Below are 7,204 nucleotides of genomic sequence, written 5' to 3'. Positions count from 1 at the left end.
CTCTCTCGCTTTGCCTGTCTCGCTCTGTCTGTGTCTCTCGCTCTGTCTGTCTCGCTCAGTCTGTCTCACTCGCTCTGTCTGTCTCACTCCCTCTGTCTGTCTCTCTCACTCTGCCTGTCTCTCTCGCTCTGTCTGTCCCTCTCGCTCTGTCTGTCAGTCTCTCTTTCTGTCTGTCGCTCTCGCTCTGTCTGTCTGTCTCACTCTGTCTGTCTCTCTCGTTCTGTCTTTCTCTCTTGCTCAGTCTATCTCGCTCTGTCTCTCTCGCTCTGTCTGTCTCACTCGCTCTGTCTGTCTCTCTCATTCTGTCTTTCTCTCTTGCTCAGTCTATCTCGCTCTGTCTCTCTCGCTCTGTCTCTCTCGCTCTGTCTCTCTCGCTCTGTCTCTCTCGCTCTGTCTCTCTCGCTCTGTCTGTCTCTCTTGCTCTGTCTCTCTCTCGCTCTGTCTCTCGCTCTCGCTCTGTCTGTCTCTCTCGTTCTGTCTGTCTCTCGCTCTGTCTGTCTTTCTAACTCTGTCTGTCTCGCTCAGTCTGTCTCACTCGCTCTGTCTGTCTGTCCGCTCTGTCTCTCTCGCTCTGTCTGTCTCTCCCGCTATGGCTGTGTCTCTCGCTCTGTCTGTCTCTCTCGCTCTGTCTGTCTCTCGCTCTGTCTCTCTCTCTCGCTCTGTCTGTCTCTCTCGCTCTGTCTGTCTCTCTCGCTCTGTCTGTCTCTCTCGCTCTGTCTTTCTCGTTCTGCCGGTCTCTCTCGCTCTGCCTGACTCTCTCGCTCTGTCTCTCTTGCTCTGTCTGTGTCTCTCGCTTTGTCTGTCTCGCTCTGTCTGTCTCTCTCTCTCTGTCTGTCTCTCGCTCTGTCTTTCTCGCCCTGTCTCTCTCGCGCTGTCTCTCTCGCTCTGTCTTTCTCGCCCTGTCTCTCTCGCTCAGCCTGTCTCTCTCGATCTGCCTGTCTCTCTCGCTCTGTCTATGTCTCTCGCTCTGTCTGTCTCGCTCTGTATGTCTCTCCCGCTCTGTCTGTGTCTCTCGTGCTGTCTGTCTCGCTCTGTCTCTCTCGCTCAGTCTGTCTCACTCGCTCTGTCTGTCTCTCTCGCTCTGTCTGTCTCTCTCGCTCTGTCTGTCTCTCTCGCTCTGTCTGTCTCTCTCGCTCTGTCTGTCTCTCTCGCTCTGTCTGTCTCTCTCGCTCTGTCTGTCTTTCTCTGTCAGTCTCTCTCGCTCTGTCTGTGTCTCTCGTTCTGTCTGTTTCGCTTTGTCTCTCTTGCTCTGTCTATGTCTCCCGCTCTGTCTGTCTCGCTCAGTATGTCTCTCTCGCTCTGTCTGTCTCTCTCGCTCTGACTGTCTTTCTCTGTCAGTCTCTCTCGCTCTGTCTGTGTCTCTCGTTCTGTCTGTTTCGCTCTGTCTCTCTTGCTCTGTCTATGTCTCTCGCTCTGTCTGTCTCGCTCTGTATGTCTCTCTCGCTCTGTCTGTCTCTCCCGCTCTGTCTGTGTCTCTCGCTCTGTCTGTGTTTCTCTGTCTGTCTGTCTTTCTCTGTCAGTCTCTCTCGCTCTGTCTGTGTCTCTCGTTCTGTCTGTTTCGCTCTGTCTCTCTTGCTCTGTCTATGTCTCTCGCTCTGTCTGTCTCGCTCTGTATGTCTCTCTCGCTCTGTCTGTCTCTCCCGCTCTGTCTGTCTCTCTCGCTCTGTCTGTCTCTCTCGCTCTGTCTGTCTTTCTCTGTCAGTCTCTCTCGCTCTGTCTGTGTCTCTCGTTCTGTCTGTTTCGCTCTGTCTCTCTTGCTCTGTCTATGTCTCTCGCTCTGTCTGTCTCGCTCTGTATGTCTCTCTCGCTCTGTCTGTCTCTCCCGCTCTGTCTGTGTCTCTCGCTCTGTCTGTCTCTCATTCTGTCTGTCCCGCTCTGTCTCTCTCGCTCAGTCTGTCTCACTCGCTCTATCTGTCTCTCTCACTCTGTCTGTCTCTCCCGCTCTGTCTGTGTCTCTCGCTCTGTCTGTCTCTCTCGCTCTGTCTGTCTCTCTAGCTCTCTCGCTCTGTATGTCTCTCTCGCTCTGTCTGTCTCTCCCGCTCTGTCTGTCTGTCTCGCTCTGTCTGTGTCTCTCGCTCTGTCTGTGTCTCTCGCTCTGTCTGTGTCTCTCGCTCTGTCTGTGTCTCTCGCTCTGTCTGTCTTTCTCTGTCAGTCTCTCTCGCTCTGTGTCTCTCATTCTGTCTGTCTCGCTCTGTGTCTCTCGCTCTGTCTTTCTGTCTCGCTCTGTCTGTGTCTCTCGCTCTGTGTCTCTCTGTCTGTCTGTCTTTCTCTGTCAGTCTCTCTGGCTCTGTGTCTCTCATTCTGTCTGTCTCGCTCTGTCTCTCTCGCTCAGTCTGTCTCACTCGCTCTGTCTGTCTCTCTCACTCTGTCTGTCTCTCCCGCTCTGTCTGTGTCTCTCGCTCTGTCTGTCTCTCTGTCTGTCTGTCTCTCGCTCTGTCTGTCTGTCTCGCTCTGTCTGTCTCTCTCGTTTTGTCTTTCTCTCTCGCTCTGTCTCTCTCGCTCAGTCTGCCTCACTCGCTCAGTCTGTCTGTCTCTCTCGATCTGTCTTTCTCTCTCGCTCAGTCTCTCTCGCTCAGTCTCTCTCGCTCAGTCTCTCTCGCTCTGTCTCTCTCGCTCTGTCTCTCTCGCTCTGTCTCTCTCGCTCTGTCTCTCTCGCTCTGTCTCTCTCGCTCTGTCTCTCTCGCTCTGTCTGGCTCTCGCTATGGCTGTCTCTCTCGCTCTGTCTGTCTCTCTTGCTCTGCCTGTCTCTCTCGCTCTGCCTGTCTCTCGCTTTGCCTGTCTCGCTCTGTCTGTGTCTCTCGCTCTGTCTGTCTCGCTCAGTCTGTCTCACTCGCTCTGTCTGTCTCACTCCCTCTGTCTGTCTCTCTCACTCTGTCTCTCTCGCTCTGCCTGTCTCTCTCGCTCTGCCTGTCTCTCTCGCTCTGCCTGTCTCTCTCGCTTTGCCTGTCTCTCTCGCTCTGTCTCTCTCTCTCTCGCTCTGTCTGTCTCTCTCGCTCTGCCTGTCTCTCTCGCTCTGCCTGTCTCTCTCGCTTTGCCTGTCTCGCTCTGTCTGTGTCTCTCGCTCTGTCTGTCTCGCTCAGTCTGTCTCACTCGCTCTGTCTGTCTCACTCCCTCTGTCTGTCTCTCTCACTCTGTCTCTCTCGCTCTGCCTGTCTCTCTCGCTCTGCCTGTCTCTCTCGCTCTGCCTGTCTCTCTCGCTCTGCCTGTCTCTCTCGCTTTGCCTGTCTCTCTCGCTCTGCCTGTCTCTCTCGCTCTGCCTGTCTCTCTCACTCTGCCTGTCTCTCTCGCTTTGCCTGTCTCGCTCTGTCTGTGTCTCTCGCTCTGTCTCTCTCGCTCTGTCTATGTCTCTCGCTCTGTCTGTCTCGCTCAGTCTGTCTCACTCGCTCTGTCTGTCTCTCTCGCTCAGTCTGTCTCTCTCGCTCTGTCTGTCTCTCTCGCTCTGTCTGTCTTTCTCTGTCAGTCTCTCTTGCTCTGTCTATGTCTCTCGCTCTGTATGTCTCTCTCGCTCTGTATGTCTCTCTCGCTCTGTCTGTCTCTCCCGCTCTGTCTGTGTCTCTCGCTCTGTCTGTGTCTCTCTGTCTGTCTGTCTTTCTCTGTCGGTCTCTCTCGCTCTGTGTCTCTCATTCTGTCTGTCTCGCTCTTTCTCTCTCGCTCAGTCTGTCTCACTCGCTCTGTCTGTCTCTCTCACTCTGTCTGTCTCTCCCGCTCTGTCTGTGCCTCTCGCTCTGTCTGTCTCTCTGTCTGTCTGTCTCTCGCTCTGTCTGTCTCGCTCTGTCTGTCGGTCTCGCTCTGTCTGTCTCTCTCGTTTTGTCTTTCTCTCTCGCTCTGTCTCTCTCGCTCAGTCTGTCTCACTCGCTCAGTCTGTCTGTCTCTCTCGTTCTGTCTTTCTCTCTCGCTCAGTCTCTCTCGCTCAGTCTCTCTCGCTCTGTCTCTCTCGCTCTGTCTCTCTCGCTCTGTCTCTCTCGCTCTGTCTCTCTCGCTCTGTCTGTCTCTCGCTATGGCTGCCTCTCTCGCTCTGTCTGTCTCTCTTGCTCTGTCTCTCTCTCGCTCGGTCTGTCTCTCTCGCTCTGCCTGTCTCTCTCGCTCTGCCTGTCTCTCTCGCTTTGCCTGTCTCGCTCTGTCTGTGTCTCTCGCTCTGTCTGTCTCGCTCAGTCTGTCTCACTCGCTCTGTCTGTCTCTCTCACTCTGTCTCTCTCGCTCTGTCTGTCTCTCTTGCTCTGTCTGTCTCTCTTGCTCTGTCTCTCTCTCTCGCTCTGCCTGTCTCTCTCGCTCTGCCTGTCTCTCTCGCTCTGCCTGTCTCTCTCGCTCTGCCTGTCTCTCTCGCTCTGCCTGTCTCTCTCGCTCTGTCTGCCTCTCTCGCTCTGTCTGCTTCTCTCGGTCTGTCTGTCTCTCTGGCTCGGTCTGTCTCTCTCGCATCGGTCTGTCTCTCTCGCTCGGTCTGTCTCTCTCGCTCTGTCTGTCTCTCTCGCTCTGTCTGTCTCTCTCGCTCAGTCTCTCGCTCACTCTGTCTGTCTCTCTCGCTCGGTCTGTCTGTCTCGCTCGGTCTGTCTCTCTCGCTCGGTCTGTCTCTCTCGCTCGGTCTGCCTCTGTCGCTCGGTCTGTCTCTCTCGCTCTGTCTGTCTCTCTCGCTCTGTCTGTCTCTCTCGCTCTGTCTGTCTCTCTCGCTCTGTCTGTCTCTCTCGCTCTGTCTGTCTCTCTCGCTCGGTCTGTCTCTCTCGCTAGGTCTGCCTCTCTCGCTCGGTCTGTCTCTCTCGCTCTGTCTGTCTCTCTGGCTCGGTCTGCCTCTCTCGCTCGGTCTGTCTCTCTCGCTCTGTCTGTCTCTCTGGCTCGGTCTGCCTCTATCGCTCAGTCTGTCTCTCTCACTCGGTCTGTCTCTCTCGCTCAGTCTCTCTCTCTCGCTCAGTCTCTCTCTCTCGCTCAGTCTCTCTCTCTCGCTCAGTCTCTCTCTCTTGCTCTGTCTGTCTCTCTCGCTCTGTCTCTCTCGCTCTGTCTGTCGCTCTCGCTCTGTCTGTCTGTCTCACTCTGTCTGTCTCTCTCGTTTTGTCTTTCTCTCTCGCTCTGTCTCTCTCGCTCAGTCTGTCTCACTCGCTCTGTCTGTCTCTCTCGTTCTGTCTTTCTCTCTTGCTCAGTCTCTCTCGCTCTGTCTCTCTCGCTCTGTCTCTCTCGCTCTGTCTCTCTCGCTCTGTCTCTCTCGCTCTGTCTCTCTCGCTCTGTCTCTCTCGCTCTGTCTCTCTCGCTCTGTCTGTCTCTCTTGCTCTGTCTCGCTCTCGCTCTGTCTCTCGCTCTCGCTCTGTCTGTCTCTCTCGTTCTGTCTGTCTCTCTCGTTCTGTCTGTCTCTCTCGTTTTGTCTGTCTCTCGCTCTGTCTGTCTTTCTCACTCTGTCTGTCTCGCTCAGTCTGTCTCACTCGCTCTGTCTGTCTGTCTCGCTCTGTCTCTCTCGCTCTGTCTGTCTCTCCCGCTATGGCTGTGTCTCTCGCTCTGTCTGTCTCTCTTGCTCTGTCTCTCTCTCGCTCTGTCTCTCTCTCTCGCTCTGTCTGTCTCTCTCGCTCTGTCTTTCTCGCTCTGCCGGTCTCTCTCGCTCTGCCCGTCTCTCTCGCTCTGTCTCTCTCGCTCTGTCTGTGTCTCTCCTCTGTCTGTCTCGCTCTGTCTGTCTCTCTCGCTCTGTCTTTCTCGCTCTGCCGGTCTCTCTCGATCTGCCTGTCTCTCTCGCTCTGTCTCTCTCGCTCTGTCTATGTCTCTCGCTCTGTCTGTCTCGCTCTGTATGTCTCTCCCGCTCTGTCTGTGTCTCTCGTGCTGTCTGTCTCGCTCTGTCTCTCTCGCTCAGTCTGTCTCACTCGCTCTGTCTGTCTCTCTCGCTCTGTCTGTCTCTCTCGCTCTGTCTGTCTCTCTCGCTCTGTCTGTCTTTCTCTGTCAGTCTCTCTCGCTCTGTCTGTGTCTCTCGTTCTGTCTGTTTCGCTCTGTCTCTCTTGCTCTGTCTATGTCTCTCGCTCTGTCTGTCTCGCTCTGTATGTCTCTCTCGCTCTGTCTGTCTCTCCCGCTCTGTCTGTGTCTCTCGCTCTGTCTGTGTCTCTCTCTCTGTCTGTCTTTCTCTGTCAGTCTCTCTTGCTCTGTGTCTCTCATTCTGTCTGTCTCGCTCTGTCTCTCTCGCTCAGTCTGTCTCACTCGCTCTGTCTGTCTCTCTCACTCTGTCTGTCTCTCCCGCTCTGTCTGTGTCTCTCACTCTGTCTGTCTCTCTGTCTGTCTGTCTCTCGCTCTGTCTGTCTCGCTCTGTCTGTCTGTCTCGCTCTGTCTGTCTCTCTCGTTTTGTCTTTCTCTCTCGCTCTGTTTCTCTCGCTCAGTCTGTCTCACTCGCTCAGCCTGTCTGTCTCTCTCGTTCTGTCTTTCTCTCTCGCTCAGTCTCTCTCGCTCAGTCTCTCTCGCTCTGTCTCTCTCGCTCTGTCTCTCTCGCTCTGTCTCTCTCGCTCTGTCTCTCTCGCTCTGTCTCTCTCGCTCTGTCTCTCTCGCTCTGTCTGGCTCTCGCTATGGCTGTCTCTCTCGCTCTGTCTGTCTCTCTTGCTCTGCCTGTCTCTCTCGCTCTGCCTGTCTCTCGCTTTGCCTGTCTCGCTCTGTCTGTGTCTCTCGCTCTGTCTGTCTCGCTCAGTCTGTCTCACTCGCTCTGTCTGTCTCACTCCCTCTGTCTGTCTCTCTCACTCTGTCTCTCTCGCTCTGCCTGTCTCTCTCGCTCTGCCTGTCTCTCTCGCTCTGCCTGTCTCTCTCGCTTTGCCTGTCTCTCTCGCTCTGTCTCTCTCTCTCTCGCTCTGTCTGTCTCTCTCGCTCTGCCTGTCTCTCTCGCTCTGCCTGTCTCTCTCGCTTTGCCTGTCTCGCTCTGTCTGTGTCTCTCGCTCTGTCTGTCTCGCTCAGTCTGTCTCACTCGCTCTGTCTGTCTCACTCCCTCTGTCTGTCTCTCTCACTCTGTCTCTCTCGCTCTGCCTGTCTCTCTCGCTCTGCCTGTCTCTCTCGCTCTGCCTGTCTCTCTCGCTCTGCCTGTCTCTCTCGCTTTGCCTGTCTCTCTCGCTCTGCCTGTCTCTCTCGCTCTGCCTGTCTCTCTCACTCTGCCTGTCTCTCTCGCTTTGCCTGTCTCGCTCTGTCTGTGTCTCTCGCTCTGTCTCTCTCGCTCTGTCTATGTCTCTCGCTCTGTCTGTCTCGCTCAGTCTGTCTCACTCGC

Source organism: Scyliorhinus torazame, chromosome 16, assembly GCF_047496885.1.
Source record: "Scyliorhinus torazame isolate Kashiwa2021f chromosome 16, sScyTor2.1, whole genome shotgun sequence".
In the NCBI taxonomy this organism is placed as follows: Eukaryota; Metazoa; Chordata; class Chondrichthyes; order Carcharhiniformes; family Scyliorhinidae; genus Scyliorhinus; species Scyliorhinus torazame.
Note: the sequence above shows the minus strand (reverse complement) of the source record.